This window comes from Rattus rattus, chromosome 12, assembly GCF_011064425.1.
Source record: "Rattus rattus isolate New Zealand chromosome 12, Rrattus_CSIRO_v1, whole genome shotgun sequence".
Classification (NCBI taxonomy): Eukaryota; Metazoa; Chordata; class Mammalia; order Rodentia; family Muridae; genus Rattus; species Rattus rattus.
The window spans coordinates 46,978,748-46,992,712 of record NC_046165.1 but is presented as its reverse complement, the minus strand read 5'-3'; positions in this window follow the sequence as shown (position 1 = coordinate 46,992,712).

Genomic DNA, 13,965 nt, shown 5'->3' with positions numbered 1-13,965 from the left:
TCTGCAGACTTGAAAGTTGCTATGGAGTTCTAATTTAGGAAAGGATGGCTGGAGGGAAAAGCCCAGATGTTTTTTCTCTTGATTCAGGACAAGCAAGCCCACATCTGTCTTGGAAACTGCTATGGGATATAGAGTATTGAATTTTATATTTATTTCCAATGTCAAATGACATTGGGGGACAGTCATCTAAATGGCTTAAGCGCACATGAGAGGGAGGTAGAAAATGATGGAGAATGCCACCCAAGGTCTCTACAATCCTTGTATGCTGACATCTGTCTCCGTTTCAAGGTTGTCCACTTCATTTGTACTTTCCCTGAGCTGGACTGAAATGTAGTAATCACCAACCCAGAAAGCCCAATCCATGCTAGAGCAGCCGTATCACAACCTAGAGTGACATCATCCTGTGGCATCCTGTTCAGCCTGATGCCATTTGAACTACATCACGTTCAATAGTGAGGTCCTGGGCTCTGACGCTGAAACTGGGGTGGGACTCACCAGAGAGTTCCCCGTGGTCTGTTGCCTTATTCGTTGGAATCACACAGAAAGTGAATTGCAGACTCAGGCTGTTTCAGGCCGGCCCCAGGGTAGGAGGTCTTCCATTGCTTATTAATAAGCAAGGGGATCTGTCAGGTGCTCTTTCCCGTTAGGACTGACAGCATTACTCACTTCCTAGATGTTTCCCAAATACCTTACCAATTCTTCATCCTTAATAAGTGGTAACCCCGAAGCAAGCCATCTCCGTGTGTAGCCTAAAGTGTTGTAGCCACACTCCTGCAGCAGGGTAGACTATGTAGATACCTATGTGTGAGGTCTAACGTGTCGTGTCTTCATTTCTGAGTTACCGGCAGGACCTTATGTAAACGCTGAGGGCTACAACGTGAAGGATAAATCTAGCTGGAAGACTTCCTAGTGGATTTATGTTCATGTGAATAAATGTTTTGTGTCTATGTATATCAATAGCCCATGTAAATGCTCTTAGAAATTAAAAAAAGAAGACTTAGAATAAAAACAATACTAATTCTCACCACTGAATTTATTTGCCCAGATAAAAACCTATAAGTATTAAGTATTTCTATATATCTAATTATTTCTATATATTTCTATATAAAACTACTTATAAAATGCTTTCACAGTATTAATAGTATTGGCTCATCACACATGCCTGCATGTACATATATTTGTGTCTGTTTGACCATAGCCTTATACTTTACCAAGGTTCGATGTTATATGTTGACATCATACATGGATGGATTAGGATCTAACTTCTTTGCAATACAGTGTGATTTTAATTCTCTGTACCTTTAGATAACAGACATTGCTATAGTTCAAATCTGGAATGTTTTTCAAGGGCCCAGATGCTGAAGCTTAGACTTCAGTTTCCCGTTTTTGTAGGTTAGAGAACTTTAGAGAGGCAGGTCCTGGTGTTAGGTTAATACATCATATACGTATAGATGTGTGTGTGTGAGTGTGTGTGTGTGTATTCCCCAATACATACATACATATATATATATATATGTGTGTGTGTGTGTGTATATATATATGTATATATGTGTGTGTGCGTATATATGTGTATGTATATATGTATGTATGTGTGTGTGTGTGTGTATATATATATATATATATATATATATATATATATATATGTGTGTGTGTGTGTTATCCCCAGTGAATAGAGGATACATTCGCTGGAAGACAGTAGTGGGATCTCCGTCACTTGCTGTTTTATATGTCAGTGCCCAGCACACAGCACATGCTTGCCTCAGTCTACCACAGTCTTCTCCCCATAAGTAAAAACACGCCCTTCCTGACAAACTAGCAATGGGGCCAAGTGACTGTGGGTTGAAATCTCACATCCTTGTTAATATGTTGGTTATGTTTTCAGAAGACATTCTTATTATGAACAAAAGCAACCATTTTCTTGTTTTAAGTTGATTATTTTAGGTATTTTTAGTAGAGCGCTAACTACAACTTACTATTTCATTTCTTCAACTAGAAAATAGTTGTTCTATCATGAGATGAGACCACCACCACCTTAGTCTCCTTGTACTAGAGTAGCAAAATGTCTGGTGCTGAGTTAATTGTAAAAGCCGGACATTTAATATATGATTCTGACACCTGAAGATGATCAGTGTGACGGCAGATTCAGTATCTGGTGAGACCCTTTTCCATGAATAGTCATATAGCAGGAATTTATATAAATAGCAAAGGAAAAAGGAGATTAACTTGTGTTCATCCATACCTGGGGAGCAAAATGGGCCTATGCAAGCTTTCTCTAGATCTGATTGAAGGCACGTATGCCATGGTTAATGGGGAAGCTCTTCTGAAAGATTTCCTGAAAGGTTCTCCTTTTGAAACCTCTCTCCTGGGTTTCAGACTCCATATGTGGGTTCTGACGGGCACATTGTAGCTACATCGATCACTGTAACCTTTTCTCTTTTTCAGTTTCACTTTGCAGTAAGAAGGGTAACATAATTTACGTTATATTTTTATCTTTATATCGATATTTAATGTTCTACCTATAGGTTTATTCTGAAGATTAAATTATAAATAAATTACCACTGCACTGTCCTGTTGCACCAACCCATTTATCATTGCGTGGCAATCTTTATTTCCCACAGTATTTTTTTTAACCTTAAATTGTCTTTCCCGATAATGAGGCCATCCACCCCCGTCCTTCCCAAGTACTACTTTTAGGGCCGTTTGTGCCATCTTCATAGCAGTCAGCCTATGTCTCCTTGCACCTAAGTGTCTCTGTTGGAGATGTAGTTGGAGCGTGTTTGTATGTGTTCAGCTCCTACGTATTTTAAGGATAAATCAAATCTATTTATATTTAAAGCAATTATTGCTGTTGTTTGTTACTAAATAAAAACTTTACTGTTATTTTGTAGTTTGCTGTTCGTCTCATGGTCCTTTCCTTCCTCTGTTGGGTTTTTTATTTTGATATGCATTACTCTTCCATACCTTTTTTCTCTTTGACATTAAACTAGGGTTGGCATAAACCCCATGAGAATCTACTCTATGATAAATATTTTCAATCATGTAAAAATTATACATGAGTTAAGCAGAGATGCTTGGTTACTAGTGTCTAAGTTTACTCCTTATATTGGACATCTAGCAGCAAACCGTTTATTCTTAGTCCTTTAACTTCGTCCACTTACATTAGTGTGAAGGAATCCTGTGCTACCATCACAGGACACACCGCTTTGTACTTCTCTATGTTTGCACTTACAGTACAATGAATGTGCCCGTACTCTTCCATGTCACAATCTGCCGTCCGTCAGGATCTGCCTCTACAGCTCAGTGTAAGGGCGGCTGGTGTTGACCAAGTCCCTTTCTCTGTATTTGCCTTGAACTGTCGTTCTCTCTCATTCAGTTTTGAAGGTTTTCCCAGGACAGACTCCTAGGTGCCATGCTTCTTCTTCCCTTCTTTCCTTTCATCACGTAGACTCTCTCACCTTTCTCTTTCTAACACTGTTGACAGGCATTAGGACGTACTGAAGGCCATGTGATGAGCTGATTTTCTCTCACAGCTTTTAAAAGTCTTTGCTTGACTTTCAACAGCATAATTACGTTTGTTCTATGTTCCATGAGTGTGAACACTTTTTTTTCCATCTCCAAATTTGAGCAGCTTTCAACCATTTTCTTAAGCATTCTATCCTTCCTGTTCTCTGTTCTGAATTTCCCATAATGCATGTCAGTTTCCTTGACAGTGCCTCACATCTGACCAAACCACTTAAACTGACGTGGCTGTAAATGTTTTTATGCTTCTTCTTGGTTTAATTGTTGTTAAAGATCCCCATTTAAAGTTTAAGGTTGGTTTGCTATAGTTTAAATCCCCACAGCTCTATTTTGATATTTTCAAAAGTGTGGAGTCTCATTGCTGTTGAATTTTTAATCTTGTCCACCTATTGTCTCTTTGACTTCATTTAGCCTCCTCTGCAGCTAAGATTCTTTAAGATGATAGCATTAATTCCTTTCCCACACGGTCCTGCGTGTCTAGTCCTTTGGGGTTGGTGGCTAACATTTTATTTGTTCCTTTGCTGCTGTGCTGGCTAATGGTCAGCTCCACACAATCTAGAAATCCTTTGGAAGGAAGTCTAAGGAAGAGATTGTCTAGCTTGGGTTTGCCCTATGGGCATACCCACAGGGATGGCTTTGATTACAGTAATTGAGATGGGAAGTCCTGCCCACTGTGGGTAGCTCTACTATTTAGGCAAGGGGTCCTGGAACCTGTGAGAGTGGAGAAAGTGAGTGGTACACTACAATGCATGTGCCAGCTCTTTCCTTTCTTCTCTACTATGGCTAACCTATGACCCGTTTCTCTCAAGCTCCTGACTTCTCTGTTAGGACTGCCTAATTTTAAGTTCAGCTCTTTCTCTTCTAAGCTTTTGTCAAGGTATGTTGTCACAGTAACAGAAACAAAATTAAGACAGATACCTTGTAGCCTTACATTGATATTTCTGTATTAAAACTGTCACTAGCTGCTTCTGGGAAACCCTTTCTTTGGTCATCAGCTCAGCGAGTAGTTCTGGCCTGCCCAGTTGCTATGACGTGCCCTTTGGCCAGTTGGTGGAGATCTATGACGGGCCTGCTGAAGTCGCTGCTAGGGTAGTGCGTGTGGATATTAATCTTCATTTATAATGACACCAGCAGCCTGTGTCTTTTTAAAAATAATTGTCATGTCTATTAGTGCTAATGGTACTACTTGTACCCACTCATGCTGGATTTATCAAAACTAAGAACTGAATACAATCGAATTACTACAGTCAAATGTTACTCTATTGACATTATCATTTCTCAACTGTGTAATTTTTCTGTTCCAGGTACCACAAGTATCATATACATTTAATCTTCATCAGTATGTGGCAGTTTATTAGTTTTCCTTTTACCTGCAGGACCTTGGCAGCCTAGGAGAAGACTAGTTAAATGTTTCAGATAATATCCCATGTTTTCCTGCAGACTTAGTTTCACATTAGTCTAGGACTAAGGGTCCCTGGGAAGTCTGCTACAGAATTGAAGTTCACTCTTCCTTATATCAACAGTACATGATTCACAGTATCTATGTGACTCTAAGTAGTGGTGTAAAGTTTGACCACTTGGTTGAGGTAATGTCTGCTGTGTCTCTCTGGACGCTCTACACTTACAAGATTACTTTTCTTTTTTCTTTGTGTTTATTTCAAGTAAGTAACTGAGACTATACAATTAAGGGAAAAGAAATTAAGTTCTATCTCCTGGACTAAGGAGATTAAAAGGGGTCTTAGGCTTATGTTAAAGCCTCCTTATAGAGATTATGAAATAGTTTGGGGGGGTGTTTTCATGCTGTTTAATGGTGCTATTTCTGACTAAAAGGTTTTCACATTTATTATTCACCATTCAACTTTGTTTATTGCAGTTACTATAGATTTCTAATTACTGTTTTAACTTCTTTTTTATTTTAAATTAGACTTTTATTTTCTGCGTATGAGTATTCTGCCTTCATCTATATAAGTGTGTTGCATGTATGCCTGGTTCCAGTATAGGCAAGAAGAGGGCAGAATGAGAGCTACTGCTAGCTTTAAGTTGCTGTGTGAGTACTGAGGGCTAACCCCAGGTCCTCTGCAAGAGCAGCAAGTGCTCTTATCTATGCTTGTCCTACATTAAAAGTAGAATTCTCCAAAGAAGTCACTTTGTCCCTTTTCTCCTCTCTGTCTGTCTGTCCATCTGCCTGTCCATTCATTCATCCACCCATCCATCCATCCACCCATCTATCCATGCATCCATCGATCAAGCTATCGATCTATCTGCCTATCTCCTTATCCAGGCATTTGTCTGCATCATTTGGGGCTTATTTTATTATTTGTTTATATGCTCTCATCATGTTGCCATTTTGAATCTCAAATTGCTCCAGTTTGTCCACTAGATCTTTGAGCTTGACTCCTGTGACTTTTGATAGTCTCACCCTTCGTTTCTATTGTTGCTGTTTTTTAACACTACCCTGCTTCCATTCACTGTAGGTTTCCTCAAGCTAATCCATAATTAATGTTGCTAATCTATAATTAATGTTAAACTAACCCACAGAGTAGGCAAATCAATAACCCCATAAATATTTATTGAGTGTTAAAAGACTGTGTTCGATGCAATGGGGAACAATGAAGTTTAAGATATAATTTCTGCTTTCAAAGATCCTGTTAGGACTTTTTAAAAGATAAAATAAACTAAGGAAAGATAATAAAAAACACATAGTAGAAAAGAGTAAAGAAAAAAGCAGTAAGTGACTTATACCACCTAACAGAGCAGGCCCAGAAAAAATGGGTGTTTGGTCAATTGAAGTGGCAATGAGAAGACACTGGTGAGGTCACTCCTACTCCATATAGGAAGCCACGAAGAAAGGAAAATTATCTTTGATGCAATAAATTAATTAAAATTAAGAGAAGTAGAAAATGAGAATAATTCTGAATTTTTAAACTAAGTTGAATTAGTACAGGAAATTAATTATTCTTACAGAGAGAGAATTCTAGGTATGAGTACACTGTTAAAATTAAAATTTTAATTTTTAGCAAGTTTAGATATAGTAGAGATAGTACTTTTACAATTTTATTTTTTAGAATAAAGTATGTATTCAGTGTACAGAACCAGGGAACATAAAATACAATACAAAAATTTCTAGGATATGAATAGGCATATGTTAATTAAATACAATATATTTTTGGATCATCATAACTCTGCTGCACAGTCCTGTTTATGCATGATATAGCAAATACAGCATCAATACTCCTCATGACTACATATGTAAAACTGTTTCACCACGTCCATGTAACTCCCAGTCACTATAGTGACCTTGAAGAAAAGTATAATACATCATGATCAGTTGAATTTATTTCAAGTATATGAACGTACTTCAGTATTTGAATATTAAATATTGAAATATATTAATTTGAATTGGTATGATGACATAAACAAATGATCTGATTAGCATAAGTAGATTCAGAGACAACACTCTTAAATTTACATACTTATGATTAAAAACTCTCAGTGAAACTTAAGTCAAAGGAACCTTCCTTAGTCTTAGTAGAAGAAATCAGTTTTATTAGAAAAATCTGTAAAAACAATATATAATAATGACAGTGATACCTTCTTTCAAAATAAATACAAGGGACAAGTACTATTCTGACTGTATTTAAGCAGCACTGTATTGGAGTTCTGTGCCTATATAATAAGGCAAGGAAAAGAATTAAAAAAGCACAAAGAATAGGAAGAGGAAGATTTTTTTGAACCTAGGAAGACCTAGGAAGACCTCATAGTTTCAGAACCATGCTTGATAATATCTTTAAAAAGTATAAAACAACTGAAAATCATTTTTATGTATGAAAATTTTAAGGCAAATAAATGGAGAATTAATCCTATTGTACCATGAAGACTCTGATTCAACAAGTTGATTGTTTCTTAAAGGATGTAATTATTGAAAACATTTTCACCCAGCATTTTTATATGGAAATTAATAAATTTGGTATTGAATTATATATAAAAATACAAAGTCTTGGAATTTTAAGCCATATATATATATATATATATATATATATATATATATGATGCAGTTTCCTGAGTTAAGAAAAAGCTCATAAGAAAGAAAATTAATTACCGTCCTTCATTTACTATATTGAAACAAAGGAGATAATACTTACCTCACCCTTCACCCCAACAAATAATAGTTCTAAGTTTGTAATAAACCTTTACATCAAGCATAAAACTATAAACCTTCAAAAAATAATAGAATATCTTTGAATGATAGCAATTATTTATTAGGATACAATATATAAAAAAGAATAATTAAATTTAGCAAATATGCAAAGATCCTCATTGAAAGCATTGTCCATGGTAACACACAGTGGAAAATTAATTCACTATATATATAAATAAGATAAAGAAATCAAACTCAAAATGTCTAAAGAATCTTTGCATCTCAAATAAAAACAAACAAAGCAGCTAGACCTGGTGACACAAATCTGTAATCTGGAAGCTCCTGACACAGGAGTATCATGAGTTCAAGATCTACCTGAGCTACGGAGAAAATTCAAGGCCTATTGGATAACTTAGTGAATTTGGATGACTTAGTGTAATTTTGAGAACTTACAAAGCACAAAATAAATAAATAAATAAAAGGCCGTGTGTGTATGTTAGTGAGAGAGGCCTTGGGTTCAATTCCTAATAACACAAAAATAACTTTTAAAACTACAAAGAAAACCTCTTCTTCAATGTGCAAACTACTTAAGCAAATCCTTCATAAAAGAAGATGTAAGAAAGTTCAGTAAACATTTGAAACTATAGTAATGATGTTATTAATCAACAGGGAACTGTAAATTCAAGTAGGAGTTCACTGTCTTTTGGATCACTAAAACTAAAAGTACCAGAACACCAAATATTGCTGATGATAAAGTTCCAATACAGCATTTTTTTTTCTTGCTGGTTAGGGGTATGAAACTTTAAATTTTTTTTCTAATTCTTTATGAACTTAAATGTGAAACTTCACCATGGCTGAGTATTCTCAAGCCTATCAAGTATATCAATAAAAAAATGCAACAGAAAAAAAATTTAGGAAAGAAAAAAAGGAAACGAAAATATAAAAGTCCTTGTTTCACTCACTGTTCTACTGCTGTAAGGAGTCATCATGTCCAAAACAGCTTATAAAAGAAAATATTTTGTAGGCTTGATTACAGTTTCAGAGGTTTGTCCATGGCATGAAGAGCATGGCAGGAAGGCATGGTGCTTGAGAAGTAGCTGGGAGCTACATACTGATCCACAGGAAGCAGACAGAAAGGGAGAGACTGGGCCTAGCACGGTCTTTTAAAACCTCAAAAGACCAGTCCCAGTGACACACCTCTTCCAAGGCCACATCCCCTAATCCTTCCCAAACAGCTCCATTAACTGGTGACTAAGCACTCAAATGCATCAGCCTATGGGGCCATTCTCATTCAAATCACATGAGTTCTGTATAAAAATATAAATCCCCGATACTGGAGAGATGAATCAGCCAGTAAGCATCCTGTCTGCTCTTTAAGACATGTCAGATTCCGTTCTCAGTGCCAGTATTGACGGATGTACTATCCATTCTCAGTGCCAGTATTGACGGATGTACTATCTATGACTCCAGTCCCAGGAGATCTGACCCCCTCTGTTTACCTCCTTGAGCTCTGTGCACAAACACGCATACAGACGAAAATGCCCAAACAAAAATAGAGAAAATAGAACATCTTGAGTAAGAACGTTCATAGTTGCTTCCTTTATTAGTAACCAAATACAGGCCCAGCATAAATGCCAATCATAAAAACTAGAAATGAACAAGAGAACGTTAAAGAAATTATGGTTTGGTGTGTGTGTGTGTGTGTGTGTGTGTGTGTGTGTGTGTGTGTGTGTGTGTGTGTTCCTATGTGTGCCCCTGTGTGCACTTATAAGGATCAAGTGCAGACAAAACCATCTGTGAATACCAAAGAAAGAGTTTCGTGTTTGACTGGAAGGTGACCATCAGAGGTGATGAGGATGCTTTTGATCACAGCCATATGAACATCACTTGGGTCATACATTTAACCAGACTCATGGACCGTGTGCTTAGGACGGTCTATTTGACTCCATCATTTGCATACCAGATAACAAAATTGACGATGTGGTGTTTGAGATTCTTGACTCATTAGAGAAGTATTTATCAACCCTTAGGTTTTCAGTACTTCTACGTTTGAAAGAGACTACTTCTCAGCCAGCAGTGCCCAGTGCATAGTCACTCTTGCCTTCCCTTCCCTGGGAATATAGACACACCAGACTCTCGATCTCACATTTGTGGGTATTCTTAGCCACAATCCCATAGCACTGCTCAAAATCCTGCTATGCTTTTGGACCATTTCTTATTCTGATTTTTCAGTCCATCTAACTGGTGAGAATTATTCTCTGGATTTTACTGTCTCTTACCACCCCCCCCCATATATTCTTACTGCTGTTTCTTAATTCACTGAAGAGTCTCTTCCTGCTTATTCACAATATTGATGTAACAATTGTCTTCACATCCCATTCACAATCTGTCTGATGGAAAAGAAAAGCACTTCTAATTCATCCCAGGCTACTCTACGCATTTTTCAACTTTGTTATGCTAAAATTTATATTAATCATGTTCTCCAAGTGCAGAAGAATGTTTCCACTCCAGTCTTCAGTGTGTCATCCTGTTATCTCCCACACTGCTCTTCAGATGCAGCATTTGTACCATCTGACATTTTTGATATTTATTTGTACCCTTACTGAAGAGATTTGAAATTGTATATGAAGTAAATTTGAAAAATTATCCTTTTTTTAGGTTATATGAGGATGATGCTACTAAAGTTTTATCATTTACTCGGTGCTTTAATTTAATTAAACAGATAGGCATGGATCCCCTAGTCCATGTCTGGCCCTACACTGAGAACTATAGATGTGTTTGCACCCATGACATATGTATTCTCTGTTTTAAAAGAGTCTGAAGCCTAGCACACTAAGAAGTTAAGAAGTAGGTATAGTTCAGCATGTTAAACGTGGTGCATGTGTGTGTGTGTGTGTGTGTGTGTGTGTGTGTCTGTGCCTGTTCCTGTGCCTGTGCCTGTTTGTGTGTATGTGCATGTAGGGGTACTAATTTCAATGGACCTGTGGCCAATATACTAAAATTTGACTACTGTGAGTTTCTTCAGAGTGTTATTTTTGGTTGCATTATGTTATGTAGGTAGCTGGTTAAAAAAATATCAATGTTCCAATAGAAATTGAGCATTTTCCTCTTCTACTAAAAGAAAACCTAAGTTGACATGTAATTTAAATGATTGGGCTGGCACAGGTGTCTGTGAAACTATTCCTAGACAGGCATAGTGTTGCAGTCAGTGGGCTGAGAAGACAAGGTCTGTCCAGTGTGTGTAGACACCTAGCACAGGAACCTAGACCAACTAAGAATGCAGTAGAAGGGGCAATTCTTGTTCTCTTCCTTGGAACTAGAGTTCCCTTTTATTTTGGCATGGGGATATTAGAGCATCTACATGCTATCAGAACCATTCCATGGCCCAGAGTCACTAACCATTGGTCCTGTGTTGCAAAATATATCATCCCTTGGTTCTAAGAATTCTAACATGAACTGAACCACACTCAGGTTTCCTTGATCATCTAACCCATTTCTCAGTCTAAGCTACTCCATTAGTAAACTCTCAATTCTGCGTCTGTCTGTATAGAAGGATAAAGATCCTATCACTTCTGTCTCACAGGGGGATCTTGTCTATAACAGTTAGCCTCCTCCAGAAAAACAGAGAAAATAGAATACAGGGTATGTGTACACACACACACACACACACACACACACACACACACACACACACACACACGAGTGCACATACCCGAGTGTACGTATATACACATACATACAAGTAAAGATAAGGGTCTGTTGTGAAGCTTTAAGCTTTAGTTAACATGATCTTGGAGACTGGCCAGTTCAGAGTCCACCACGTAGACTGTAAAGCTGGTCCTGGCTTGGCTCAGTCTTCTAGCTTTGAGTCTCTTGCAGGCTTTAATCAAATCATTGATTGCCAAAACCATAGTCTCCTCTTCTGAGGAAGCTGGCTGTTGGCTTATAAACTTCCATCAATTCTCTCCCAAAGGGGCCTCTCCATAAAATCATTTACAACATGGGCACCAAGTCGTGCAGACCAAGAGTGATGTCATCTCTGACTTTTCTAATTCTAATTAATAATTAATAATTTCTTATTCTAATTCTGAGGCCGCCATAGGCCTAGTGAAGGTGGTAGTGAGCTACCCAAAAGTATAAATACAAGTATAGCTTCATCTTCATGCAAGCAAAAAATGCAAGTCCTGGAGTTTTTGTGTGACCACTTTAAGTTTCCAGACAGGTAAAGGGGAAGGGTCCTTTCCTACTACAAACGATAGCATGCACTCATGTATGTTTTAGGGCAAGGGCACAGAGCTAGAAAGACCTGGGATTACATGTCTGAAGGAAAACTCACCCTGGTGTACTGGTCTGGAGGAGTGGTTCTCAACCTGTGGGATATCAGATATTTACAGGAAGATTCATAACAGTAGCAGGATTACAGTTATGGAGTAACAAGTAATTTTATGGTGGCAGCACAGAAAGGTTGAGAATCCCTGGTCTGGTGTGAGTTAATGGTCTTGATTGGAAACAGGAAAATGATGACAATGTTAAGACCAGGCAGGCTCCTTGTTCCTTCATTTACAGTCGATTGTGGATTGACATTAAACATCCAATTAAATATTTAACAAGAAAAAGGCAAGAGAAAAGAAAATCGAAGCTCGCTTATGAATCAGAAAAGCCCCGTGTCTAACTTTGGAACCTTAAGTAATACTTCCAGCACAGTCTGTAAAGTAAGACTGTGAGAAAAATCATCTGACACTGAAATGCTGTTGCTGCTGTCTGTGATTGGCAGGTTGAGCAATGCGTCACAAACACAGCAGGTTCATAGGCACCAGGTTATGACATCACTGAGAAGAGGGTAGGGAGTGGTGGGGAGCGTGGCAGCCGGAGAATACGGGTCTCTGTTGGCTCTCCTACCTCTATCCTTACCAACCTTTGACCTGAAGGAATCCATTCCATTGTGATCAGACCTTTCTGTTCCATTTCTAAAGTGTCTGTTAACGCTAGTGCTTTGTAACTGGGTAATCCAAACAGCCACTTCTGTAGCCTGGGCTACAGACACCTCAAGAATCACTGGAAGTTCCCTCCTGGGTACCATATCTTGCCCCTGCAGAATAAGACTGAACTTAGCCAGTTAGAGGGACTGTGGCCTGTCTGCCAGCTAGGCCAGATACACCTGCAGGAAGAGTAGAAGCAGGGGAATTCTTACCTCTGGACCACCTCAATCCCTGCTCTGGGGGTTCATCCTCTTGGGTAGCTAACTCCAGGTTTGAAGGCTCACTCTCCTCTAGCTGGTAGACTGCTTCCATTAGATCCAGAGATTTGGCTCAGAATGCTCTCCTTTAAGGCTGGAGATGGGAGAAAAATACGTATGTCCAACAAGGAATTTGGATCAGATCCTTGAGAAGATAGGAGGATGCCCTCGTGGGTTGTTAAGTAGTGGTATGTACTTAATTAGAGACATTATTATCATTATTATTATAATCATCATTATTATTATTATTAATCATTCTTTTGCATATATCACCACGTATATGAGAGGATAGCAAATTGTTTGGCCTTTGTCAAGAGGACAAGAAAGAAGGAAAGCTTGCGTAGAGTACATGGTGATACAGAAAGAATGCTGTCATGGCTTAGAAGGGAAAAGGGAAGAATCACTGGCCTCTCTTAGTCTGGTAAAAGATGGAGAAGGAGAAGTGTAGGCTGAGACGCATCCATGGCTCTGTCCATTTTGTAAATCCTGTCTTCTTCCTTTTGAGATGTCGTAACAAAATAACACAGACTGGGATCTGTACTGTATAAGGGTTTCTTTACTCCCAAGAGGATGTCGGATCCTCCCATGGAGACTGCAGAAAGTGACCTCCCTTCACCCAGAATGAAGCATCTTCTGTAAGGGCCCTAACCCCGTTATTAAGAATGGAGGAAGGAAAGCCCTCAAGACTCAGGCACATCTTAAAGTCACCACCTCTCACTGATGTCACATCAGCAAGAAAGGTGGTTAAAGTGCTGTCCCTGGCCAATACCTCGGGGTTGGGCAGAGATGGGGAGAGAGAATTGAAGCCACTCTGCGCCTTTTCCTCTCCTGTTCAGTACGGTCTCCAGGTGCAGACACAGTGGTGTGGCTTAGGGGAATCCTTGAGAGCAGGTGTATGTCAAATACAACAGTGAGGTTTGTATTTTAAATCTTGAAACGGGAAACGATGATAAGATTCTTTCGAACCCAAGTCCAGGACAGAGAAGGAATAAGAACGAATATTCATTAGTGAAATAAGGCAAATGAGACTTTTAATGAATTTAATTTTTTAAAATGAGTGATAGAAAAACAA